The following is a 13503-nucleotide window of genomic DNA, read 5'->3' as shown; positions in this document are numbered from 1 at the left end:
TTCATAATTACTGGAGAAAGAGTTCTTTGATATGGGCTTGATCCAGAAGTTCTGGCTGGACCACTTTCTCCTCTTTTATTTCTAATTCATTCTGCAACACCTACATACTTTCACCTGAATTCTTTTATTTTATCACCCCATACACTTGGTTTACTTTAACGGTAATTGCTATAGGAATAGATTCCCATTTTATGTGGTTCACATTTTACACCCATTTCTCTTGTTTGGTATAAAATGTGGATGAGGCGAAACGTGCTGGCCACAGTACCGAGTGGTGTTTTGCTTAACCATTAACTATCAGCAATTGCAAAAGTTCAGATTTTACGTGGTCCGCCATTCCGGCCGGTTCCCGTTTTATGCCATTCCCTCCCCCAAAGACTAGGTATTTTTCCGTCTCACTGTTACGCCGTTACCCTTTATAGAGGTGTACATATATTATTATTTAATAACCCAACCCTGGAGATTTCTTACATATCAAGAAGAGCGACTCAGTAAAGGATAATGATAGCTCCTTGGGTAAGTATGGCCTCTCAAGTTTGTGAATAGATTAGGTCATTTAGCGCTGAGATGGACATTGAGAGTAGAAGGGTTAGAAAGGTGTGGCAGGAGGAAAACCTCGAAGTTGCACTATGAAACGACTGTTAGAAGAGGGTGGAAAGTAAAATGGAAAAAAAAGGAGTAAAAAATGCGCCGAAGTTTCTTCAGCGCAATCGAATTTTCTGTACAGCGTATAATCAAGGCCACCGAAAATAAATCTATCTTTCGGTGGTCTCGGTATAAAGCTGTATGAGCCGCGACCCATGAATCTTTAACCACGGCCCGGTGGTGGCCTGTTCTATATCGTTGCCAGATGCACGATTATGGCTAAGTTAAACCTTAAACAAAATAAAATCTACTGAGGCTAGAGGGCTGCAATCTGGTATGTTTGATGATTGGCGGGTGGACGATCAACATACCAATTTGCAGCCCTCTAGCCTCAGTAGTTTTTAAGATCTGAGGGCGGACGGACAGACAAACCCGGCACAATAGTTTTCTTTTACGGAAAACTAAAATGAAAAGAGGTATAGTACAAGGAATGAAAGGGGTTGCAGCTAGGGGCCGCAGGAACGATGCAAAGAACCTTAAGTAATGCCTGCAGTGCACAGCATGAGGGGTACTGGCAGCACTAACCCCCTACGGAGTTTCAAGTCTTTGTATGTATGTAATAATCTTCGCTTCAATTTCCGCGTGTGAGACCTATGCAAAATACAATTTGTTATTGATTTAGTGACTGATTAATTTATATTAAACTTAGAGGTAAACTACAAATGCCAGAGACGCCTAAAACAACTGGGTACAAAACGTATAGTAGGTGAAGTAGGTCAGAGGATTAAAGATTACCTTCCCGTCAATACTGATATCATCATAGGTCATAGTTCCAGTAGTTATTCAAATTGAAATTTTATACCCTTTGCAGTAAGTATTATGTGATGGACGAAACAGTTCATAAGGCAAGATGATTTTGGAACTTCATATAAAAGAGAAAATCGACTTGAGTAAGTAACGGTGGAAGTGCCCTTTCGTTACTGCAGTTGTTCGTTTAATTAATTGAGAGGTATCCAGTCACGTTCGTTTTTCCAAACGAGCTCTGAAACTGCAACGATCCAGCGGCGCTAATTGCTTTTCAACTTTTACCCTCCCGCCTAAAAATAGCGCCTTTAATGTGTGCTTTCCAGCGGGGCATTCGGCTGCCAATTTGTGACATAAAAATGGACGTCATTAACATCAAAGTACACGACTCTATTCAATTTCCTATATTTTCTGTAGGTGTTCAAGAACTCCGGTCGCCAAAGGAACTAAAATTTCAACTCGGTGACTGTTTCGAATGGAAAATAATCGGCAGCAGCTCTTCTTTCAAACTGCATAAAGAAAATGGAGTACGAATGAGTCTTCTATCAGGAACGATCACTTAAATTATTATAACCATGACTCATAATTTTCAGTTCATAACAATCAAACTGTCTCATTATTTTCAGTACACAACAATAAAAGCAATAAAACTGAGACTAAGTGGCTCTGGTAACACTAACCCAGTAACGCCCTAAATGATCTATTAATCTACGAATTCAAAGAAAAGAGATTCTTTGTCCTCCATTTGTGGGCACGAAAAATAAGGAAGCAAGCACTAACGCAAGCAGTTAAGCCTCTAAGAGCTTTGAATTAGTACCTTCATACGTCTTAAGTAGCAAATGCCTTTTGCGGAAGAGTGTGTGTGCTGGCGTCAGAAGAGAAACCTAATTATTACTTTTTTTATGGGGTTTTCCTTGGAAGATAATTTTTTTTTATTGAAATATCTTTTGTAATATATCCCTTTTCCACATTCTCTTCTTTTTTATATACACTGTTACGTTTACTGTCTCTGAATTATATGCTCTCTCTATCTCTCTAACGTCAACCTATAGTAAATTCAGTTATTATGACACTATATAAGGCCTTTTGTTGATTCTATGAAGAGAGATCAACTACAACATTTGTAACTTGGATAACGAAGTCTTTAATAATACTAGGAATATCGTTAAAAAAAACTATTCCACCCGCAGATTTGACTTCATATGCATTTAAATGCCTTTTGCCGTGAATAATCGTAATGCAAGTAAATCTTCAAAAGAAAAGAAAAAGTCTCTCCCTTTCTCCGTCTTTTTTCCTTTTCTTCTCTCCCACTGTCTGTCTTCCTGTCTGTCTTTCTCTCTTTCAGATTCTCTAAGTTTATATAAATAGCAACTTGTCCAGCGACATTTTTTTCCTGTTTTCTAAAGCCGCTGTCTTTTTGAGAAACTCGGCAGAAATGGAAGAGACATGAAACAGGCGTCGCAAGAATTTCCGCGTTCTTATATACCCATTTTTTTTTATGAAGTACTGCTTTTTTCTTTCGAAAATCCTTGTTCATTCCAAAGAGGACAAATATGAAGTGAAAGCTCTCCCCACTGCATATTGTATCAAACTGCCTCAGATTTTCTCCCCACTGACATGTCAGAGGAACGTTTGTGAATCATTCTTTAACATTCTCCTTTCTTAACCTTTCAAATGAGTTTCGAAGGAAAAGTCTTTCACGAATAAATACTCCAAAATTTCATACAAATCGAGATTAATCCTCTCCCGTGATCGTGTATTGAAATCTTGGGCATGAATATTTCATAAGACGAAGCCAATTATTATTCCAGAATCATACTTTTAGGGGAAGCTGAATTTTTGCATAGCTGATGAATTTCATAAAACTTAAAGAGATTCCTGCAAGAGGGTGTGGTACCTTCTAGGAAATGGTGTTATGGCACATCAGCATCTCGTAAAAATTATGTTTGTACAAAACAATACATGAAACTTGTGAGAATTTCATTGGAATTTTGAAACAAAGAAGAATTGCTTCATTTACTGAGTGCATTTTAGTTCCAAGAACTTCAAGTTTATTTCTAAAGCTTATAAATGTAAAGTTCAGTTAAAATAGCTACTGTTCCAGATAGAGATAGATGTTTACCAAACGAGCAAAAGTATTGAAATAATTAGACAGACTCCACAGAAAGATTAAAAGCAAAGCAAGAAAGTCAGAGAAACGTAATGAAATAGTGGTTAATGATTGCAACGAAGAGCTAGCGCAGGAAAAAACAAATACCTATCAAAACAAAACAAAAAAAAAAACTAAAGAAAGTATAGTACAAAATCTTGAGCAGCACAAGCGTTTGAGACGCTACAAAGAAAAGCAAAGAAATACTGTTCCTCAGTTTATCGTTAAAGGGATCAAAAAGACCTCTGGTAAAGGAGAGTGTACTCCAGTAGCAACTCGATTAAGACAGGCAGTGGTATGGAAATAAACTTGCGTAACAAGGCCAAACATGAGGGCGTTCGGTGAGACCCCAAATCATAGTTTACAATGTTTGGAAAGTTATGAAGATTTCGGCAGAAGATAAGAAAATTTTTATTTTCTGCTATGAAAAAAAGAAAAATATTCTAAGCTTTTGGAAGAAAGAAAAGTTTGCGCTTTGGCAAACAAGTAAAGTCTGAGATTCGACACAAAAGAAAATTCTGGGCTCTCTGCAAAAAAAAAAAAGAAAAAAAAATTCCAAGCTTGAAGCTAAATCAGGAATTTAAAGCAAAAATAAAACCACGCTTGGTTAATAATTTCGAGGATTTCATGATTAATTAAAAAAATATTTGACTGGCATTCGATAATATTATCTGATTATATTTCCTCAGCCAAACTGTCTTAAATTAGGTGGCAATAAATTTAAGTACATTTTCGTTCCTTGTACCGGAAATTGCCGTCAAATTTCAATCTTATTTAAGGAATTTTTAAGCAAGGTCTACTGAACTCCAAATACCATAAAAATTAATAATTAATTACGATGTTGTATATATACACACACACACACACACATATACATATATATATATATATATATATATATATATATATATATATATATATCTTTAATATTTTTTATATATATATATAAGCACGATTTGAAGGACTTTATATATATATATATATATATATATATATATATATATATATATATATATATATATATATATATATATATATATATATATATATATATATATATATATATATATATATATATATATATATATATATAATAAAGGGAACCCATAAAAACACCAAAAGGGTAGATTTTATAGCGTTATATTTCAAAGTCAACCGTCTTCCTTAACGGAGAGTATACATACATATATATATATATATATATATATATATATATATATATATATATATATATATATATATATATATATATATATATAACATAACATATCTATACGTTATAGTGAAGTAAATAAATGACCTCTTCGACAATACAATGGGTTATATTTTCCTTTAAGCTTAAAAGACCTCATTCCTTTAAGCTTAAAAGACCTCATGTACGAAGTCACCTAAGAATGTTACAATTCATCAATACGAATTTGGAGTTATTTCTCAGCACTCTTGCATTAAGCCCAAAAGACACTAGGTATTAAACATTATTTTCTGCACCATAAGAAAAGTAGTGTAACTCAATTGTTGAATTTTTCGGTTCAACATAAATTTCTATCTCCAGAAGAAAAAAATGTAATCGTAAAAGTCAAAACCATAAAGACCCAACCTCCTTAACAACCTCATCGAAGACAAAGATATAAAAAAGGTGGAAATTGTTTGCTCTCAGACGTCGGGTGTTAAATAAGGGTAACAGGGCCTCGGAGAGAGAGAGAGAGAGAGAGAGAGAGAGAGAGAGAGAGAGAGAGAGAGAGAGAGAGAGAGAGAGACTCGCATTTCTCCGTTTGAGAGCTCCCTCCCAAAGGCATCTAAGTGCCACTGAGGACCCCATAACAAGTAAGGAAGGACAAGAACACGGGCCACTAACCTTCTTATGAGAAGCCCTTGATGCCACACTCCTATAAAGTCCTACGCCGCCTGTAGCTGAGAAGCCGTCGGGTAATGAGGGAATTGGAACACTCCTGAAGGAAAGGAAAGGAAAGAGGCACTTTAAGTCTTCGTTATTTTCGTCTTCCTGGTTTTCCTTCAATTCTTCTTACTTTTCACTTACACTTTTCCTTTCTCCACTACTCCTGTTATTCAGTTCTTATACCTAAGGATATTTTTCATTTCTTTACTGCCATGCCTTTTCTTCTGATTAACCTTACCAGTATTCTTAGAATTATACATATATATATATATATATATATATATATATATATATATATATATATATATATATATATATATTTATATACATATTATATATACATATGAATATGTAAATATATGCATTTGTATACACAATATAAATATAAATATATATATACATATACATATATATATATATATATATATATATATATATATATATATATTTATATATATAATTATATATATACATATATAGGTAATCAAATATAATTGTACTTTACATAATTTGTTTCTGTTACATGCTAACTATAATTCGAGTTGTAATCATCAAAAGCATCTAATCCATATAACACTTCGCAACAACCTGGTTGAAGTTCAAATATACTAGAAATATCATGAACAGGGTGGTACTCGGTGTTATCTGCTGTTTTATTTATAACACAAAAAGTCACACAAATAAAAAAAAAAAGGAGTAAAAGACAGAAAGGGGAAGTTTTTTCCCCAGTGAAATGTAAGAGCAATTATCTGTTAATGGTTCCTCTCTTCAGAAGTTAATCCAGTTATGTGACAGTAATGAAGACTTGCTGAGAGCTCGATTTTGAATTTTACCCCACACCCTTCCGCTCTCTCTCTCTCTCTCTATATATATATATATATATATATATATATATATATATATATATATATATATATATATATATATATATATATATATATATATATAATATATAATGTATGTGTGTGTTCGCGTGCGCGTGTTTATTAATCTGTGTATGTGTACGCGTGTGTCTGAGCATGCCTCTCTCTCCCTTTCTCTTTCACTCCCACACATCGAGACCACCTTCATCAAGAAGACAATGGTTAGGCATAAGATTTTTTTTCCACGGTAAGACATCACAACGTATCAGTCTTCCTTTGTTCCGGAGTAGAATTGCTTGTCATGTGATAGTCAGTGGGCCTAAGCCCTACTTTTGAACGATGGAAAACTCTTTTTCGAGGAGAAACCGTCCATCAGTGGACTCAAAAGTTACGTGTGCTATTTTTTTCCCTACTTTCTTAGAATTCCTCTTCTTTCAGTGCGTCCTATTTTTTAAATTTGCTTATAACATCAGATTTCGCTGAAATTTTCTCCTTTGTATGTGTTTTAATGTCTGACAATCTAATAATACTACAGTTCTGTAGCTTTTATCGATTATTGATTTATACTCCTCGTAATAATTTAATACGAAAGAAAACTTTAGCTATATAGGATACACAAAGGCATGTTTAGGTTCAGTATAATGTCGTCCCAGTTTTTTAAATGAAAGAATAATTTTCTTGAATCAAATTTCAAGCAGATAAGGCCATGTGGAATATTGAAGTAAGGGGAATACAGTCTTATGATGAAAATTTAATCTTGGTTAGTTCTCATGACACCAATTCTTTAGAAGCAAATTGAAAAAATCACATTTCTTCTCAGCGAACAATTAAAAGTTTTTCTTAAGTGAAAGGGGAGCTTTTGATTCTTATTCAGACTAAGGAGTAACTTTTATTTTTTGAGGTTATAGAAACCGGAGAGATAGCTGGAAAAAAATTCGAAGAAAACATTAAAAGATAGTTGGAAGCCTTGATAATGGGTTTAAGGCGAGGCGCTGACAGATAAAGGCCAATGATGCGCGCTGCCTCATTTCCATTATTTTGTACAAAGTAGTTTTCATGGTTTACATGAATCCCGGATTGCGTTAGTACATTTAAACGTGTGTACTTTTCAGATATAGTGAAAGCAAGAAAAAGAGCGATGCCAAGACTATGTCTCTGTGTTTCAGCGCAATGAGTGGAAAAAAGAGGAATTATCAGCATCAAAAGGATACAAATTAGAACGGAAAAGTTCATAATACATAGGAGACCAAAATTCTGTTGAGTCTCAGAGACTGAAGTTTTCCAATGGATCCATGTTTGATGCAACAATTTGAAAGTGAACTGTTCGCTAACTATTAACTCTGATTTCCTAGAAGCCATTAGCTTTTTCTCAACTTCTGAGTGCAGTAAAGAGGGAACGAAGCTGTGAAACCCATATGCGATAGAATACGTTGGCTTTCAGGCGAAGAGACTGATCTAGTTAGTCTCATTAATTGCAGTTTACATGAGGAGTGACGTAATTTCCAGTATTCGAAAGTCAAGTGGTTTTTCCACCATAAAATAAATGTACTCTTTCTGCTTCGAAATCCAGAGTATTGGGATATGAGGCTTTCAATTTCTGTGTTACTGGAATCTACTAATTACCTGTAGTCTTGTCGTTTCACTAACCACCGTCAGAAATGCTATCATTATTCACCTGACCTAATCCGGCATAATTATTTATTATTATCAATAGCCTTTAGTTTTATCCGCTTAAGTTTTGTTTATTTCTTCGTCTGGAAGAGAAAAATGCAAATGAATGATGTAGGGACGGACTTGGCTTGCTCTAGATTATTGGAGTCCTTTACATTTCACAACCGGTTTCACAGGTTACCACTATTTTTTATGAATTGGGAAACATGAGCATCTACAGCGCCTTTGGTCGAATTTTTGCGTTGTTCATGAGGATGTTGAAGATGATAATTTTAAAGTGTTATTTGCTGCTGCTGAATGAGATGATGATGACGTTGATGATTACGCTGAAACTGAGTGGATGTCCTTAGTGTTGATGCAATTAATGATGATTTTCTCAAGCTTTCTTGGATACCCATGATTGAGTGGATTTATTAATGTGAATTTTTCTATTGTGGCTTGAAGTTCTTCTCTTATTATAAAGGATTTTGATCATGTTAGTGCTTAGAATTGGTGCGTTCGGGGGGCGAGGACAAACGCTGTCGTAATGTACATGAGAATATGTAAAATCAACCACTGGACTCAAAGCAAAAATGAATCCGCACAAGACCAAAGAGGAATGATAAAAAGAGAGATCTTCCTTTCCTCCCTCCTTTTCTCAAATACTTCAGATTCCTTAAATTCTCATCGTGTAGGTTTGTCCAAGACTCAGCACCAAATATTGAATAGATTTCCTTGACCTAATCTACTTAGGGGGATCCCATATTGACCGCAGAGGATCATATCCTTGTTGAAGAACTTCCAATACCTTTTGTCAATATATTTTGCAGCTTTTCCCTCAAGTATAGGAAATGTTAACTGGGACACATACACTGAAAGGGAAGGTTTGATATCAATCAACTTCCCTTTTACTTCTGAGTTTTTGGAAACGTGCACAACTGAGAAACATGAATCCAAGTTGGAAATATACTGATAATGATTAATTTGATTATATATATATATATATATATCCATATGATAATATATTAATTATATATATATATATATATATATATATATATATATATATATATATATATATATATATATATATATATATATAATATAATACTTATATATATATATAATATAAGACTTCATGTACTGAAATGCACCATCTCCACTACGATAACGGAATGGAAAGCGTTTGTTTTCATGACAGATGGAACAAACGTTCATAATGGCTATCAAGTGAAAGTGGCAGCCATGTCAAGAATTATGACAATGAAAAAAACAAGTGTATCGAGCTTTGGAATGTTACATCCAATTATGAAACTAAATAAATGAAGGAATTACAGTTACACTTGAATGTAGTCATTTTTCATGTAAGAAACAGGCAGTTTTGAAATACCGCTCTGACACAACGTTTGGAATACGCACAAAGCCATAAGATCTAACATGGAAAATCTTAAAAGACACTGAATAAATGGATTACTTTCCTTTTCTTTCTTTTAATTCTCTTTCTTCCAGCCTTCACATTTAGGAGGGGATATTCTCATAGAGCTTTAAGAAAAGGAAATACAAGAAAGCTTAATGAAAACAGGGAACATACATCACATCGAATGTGTACCACACTCGAAGTCAAAAAAACAACCAAAAACCAATGACAGACCAATATCCTCGTCGAAACAATGGGACGACGCATCCAAAATTTCCCATTGTGTTTCCGTTCACATCAGATGGGGAAACACCTGCCTTGCTGTTGTTGTCACACCCAATTAATGCACCTCCCCTATCGAATCGAACGTCAGAGGAAAAAATGTCGCAACTGGTTAATTAACTTCAAATTGTTAGCAGGTGAATCAACGCCAGGTTTGGAGATGGATGTTTGCTGAGTGTCTAGGAAGTCGTCGGCCGGGAGGACTCACACATACCTCAGGAGGTTATTCCAGTGGGATGGTGGAATGTGCCACTACTGTGGAATTCGTGCTGCATACAAGAGTAAATGGCAATACAGATCTGTGGTACCCAGCCTGTTCATCAGGTTTAGGGGAGAAAGGGTGAGCAGGTGGTTTCATGTCTTGCTCGAAGGTTACAGTTGTGACGTGGACTGAATATTTCTTCAAAATTACCTAAAAAACGGAAAAGGAGGAAGGTGGGGGGGGGGATGGAAGGCCAGGAAGAAAGGGGGACAAAGGATATGTAGTAAAGTCCCAACTGTTGATATTGCCTTTAGATACTGCGATTCGATTGTTCTTGGTGGCACGGTAACGTTGGGAAAGATAATTATCTAAACATTTGTTTTATTTTCAATCGTTTCACTGAATGAGTAAAATAACATTCACTTGTATTAAAAAGATATCGCTGGGAAACAGAGATTTTATTGATTATGCAAATAAATACGATCAACTGTGCATGTGCTTTACTGCATAAATACATACATACATAAATATAGAACAGCTTGAATTTCGTATTAATAGGTAACTGTATATTCAACTAATCAAAAATTAGGAAAAGAACCAGTCAGGTGATCCTCAGTGGGAAGAGAATTCGGGGTAAAGTGGTTTCACCAAGGAAGGAAACCGCCTACGGTACAGCACAGGACAAGTGTACGAGGCTGCAATAGGAATGAGAGACTTCTGTCGTCTGAAATTTGAATTAAGACGGAAGGGAAATGGCTCATGCTGCTTTAAATGGAAACAGAAGAAGCAACAACATCGAGATAGTATTCGATAATTCTAAATTAGATTTTGAAGTTGCCTTTGTTTAGATTTATGCGTCATTAATGTCAGAGTTGATCTTTTGTAATTCTTATATGTTTGTAAGGCGAGTGTGCCAATGAAATTTGAAATGAAAGTGAACGTCTTTTCAAGATTCAACCTTCTGATATTTTATATCTACTGGAGTCAGTATATGAATGACCGCAAGATCTGCTTCCGCCCCCTCCCCCCCCAAAAAGTATGTTAACCGTAAGTTAGTTCTATAGAACACCGAGATCTCGCAAATATTCGATTTAGTATTACGATTACTATTTATCCACGTCCCTGTAATAGTAAGAATAATTAATTTTCTTGGTCTTTTCAGCATGACAGTGTTAACCATATGAAGAATATAGCAAATAACAGCCCTATCAATTAAGTACCCTAAATGCAATGTGTCAAACGTAATTAAAAAAATTTATAACTATCTACATTCTTCATTACTTTATGTTTAAATCAGTCAATATACTTATAAATTATTCCGAATTAATTTCTTGATCCAAGCAGTCAAGACCTTTTCATAGGCCTTCAAGTCACATTAATTTTTTGTACGGAAAATTTAAAACAACACATTTCAGCTATAAAACAAAGTCGAATACCAGTTTTATGACAAGTATGTGATTTTATTTCTCTTGGAATTCTTAAACAAGAACTTGATGATCAGTCAGTATTGAGGTTCGCATTTAAACTGAACAGTGAAAATGAACTTTTCTTTTGCGTAATATGGTCAATGCGTCTGATACTGTATTCAAAACTAACATTTACAGCAAGCATACTTATGGAGGATTTTGTGTTTATGAAAGTAATAAATGTAGCGGTTAATGTAATTATGAATATGTATGTATATACAGTATACATAATATATACATATATACACACATGCATACATACATAATGTATATGTAATATATATCATATATATAAATGAGAAATTTAAAGAGGGAGGCTGATTAAACGATACCACATCTCCGTAGGAAACTCTTGTTCGTCAGTGGTTCGCAAATCAATTAAGTCCCAACAGGTAATTGATGAGTTCTTGATGAAGAGTTCATTAGAATCTTATCTCCCATCAAGAGAAGTCCTTTAATTGTTGGAGGGAGAGCCTCTGGCGCCATTTATCTCGACGGAATGAATGTCTTTAGAAGACCAGAGTCGATGAAGTCCTAATCCAGACCATTTCTCTTCGTTGGCGAGCAAATCCAATAAAGACTTCATCTTTTGTGTTTCCTTTTTACTCGAATTTCAGGGGAGAGAGAGAGAGAGAGAGAGAGAGAGAGAGAGAGAGAGAGAGAGAGAGAGAGAGAGAGGGGTGGATTGAAGGTGTATGGCAGGTTAAAACTTACAAAAAACGTTATAACAATAAAATTCGCGAGCAAACTACATATGTTGTTTCTGAATGGCCACTAAGTCACAACAGACTTCATGAATATTCTTGTCTACTTATCATGACGTACTCTTGAGCAATAACTAAATGGATAGCGAATATTTTGAATGTAATGTAGTATATTATTCAGTAAATATTCTGATAACATTCTTAGAGTATATATATATATATATATATATATATATATATATATATATATATATATATATATATATATATATATATATATATAGATGAATAAAAAGCAGATGAATGAAAATCAGTACAACTTTCATTTTTAGGTACAACTTTACTCTGAAATTTCTCGGACAACTTCCAAAGATATTTTTTTTATTTTCTTTCTATAAAGCGAACTGACCAGTTGCCTCTGCAACATTTTAATCTGTTGATAAATCGCTCCTGAAAACAACGTTCAATCTTACTTGACTGATGAACAATAAATCTTTGCTAGGAAAAGCCTTCCTCTCGTTTGGGATCAAGAACACCATAAATGTTTTATGTGTATACATGTCTGTATTATGTTCGTAATGATATACACTGTCATGTGATCGACATGTTCATTTTTGTTATTAACAAGTTCCTCTTGTAGCAACATTCTAAGTTGCTAAAATATTGATATTTCACATCTTCTACCAGATTTTCTTCTGCTCCTTATCTTTGTCGTTCCCCCGATTGCACGTTAAACATCATATTTTTTAGTTCCAAGTATCATACAATAGAGTAACACCAAAATTTGTTCATTCTTATAAACCGAATGTGATGCAAGCGATGAAAAACTGTAATATTAACAGTTTATGAAGAGAGACAATACAGTTTTACTTCAGTAAACAGACTTAAAGACTAAAATACATTTTCACAAATTGTGTTAGAAGAACGGCTAATAATGCGCCTTAGAGAAAAAATATTCAATGTCCCCCTTTCCAAATAACCGCTCTCTCTCTCTCTCTCTCTCTCTCTCTCTCTCTCTCTCTCTCTCTCTCTCTCTCTCTCTCTCTCTCCCCGTCGTCTCTTTCCAGATGTATACACAGTCTTATAAAAAAGGAGAATACGACCCCATTCAAGAACGAAAGTAAGAAGTAGAAGAGAGGAAGAAAAACCTCAGATTTCTGAGGGAAAACCTTGACAGCAATACATCCTCTTGTTTTAGCTCCTGTTCTGGTGTCTCCCATAGGCCATTAAATATGCAAGCAGGGTCCGACATTTCCTCTCTCTCTCTCTCTCTCTCTCTCTCTCTCTCTCTCTCTCTCTCTCTCTCTCTCTCCCAGAGTTTTACAAAGATCTAAGAAAGGTGCATGTAGTCCTTGCCTTGAGTATGCAAATACGTTATTCAGTAGATTTTTGTGGCTTCAAGATTTTAAGGAGAGAGACAGGCTTGGAGAAAGGTAAAATGGACAAGAAGAAAAACGGCAGAAAGACAGGAGAAGGAAGAAAAG

The 13503-nt window shown here is 34.7% G+C and overlaps 1 long non-coding RNA gene across 2 annotated transcripts in view; it reads right to left on the bottom strand.

Annotated features, from left to right (window-relative positions):
- LOC136854143 (uncharacterized) overlaps positions 1-13503 on the bottom strand; it is a 198370-nt gene that overhangs the window by 81856 nt on the left and 103011 nt on the right. For both annotated transcript variants that reach the window (XR_010857645.1, XR_010857644.1), the window contains exon 3: positions 5394-5487. This is a non-coding gene — a long non-coding RNA (uncharacterized lncRNA). The remainder of the gene's footprint in view (positions 1-5393; positions 5488-13503) is intronic.

Source organism: Macrobrachium rosenbergii, chromosome 28, assembly GCF_040412425.1.
Source record: "Macrobrachium rosenbergii isolate ZJJX-2024 chromosome 28, ASM4041242v1, whole genome shotgun sequence".
Classification (NCBI taxonomy): Eukaryota; Metazoa; Arthropoda; class Malacostraca; order Decapoda; family Palaemonidae; genus Macrobrachium; species Macrobrachium rosenbergii.
The sequence above is the reverse complement of the archived record's forward strand: the minus strand, read 5'-3'. Positions and strand labels throughout refer to the sequence as shown.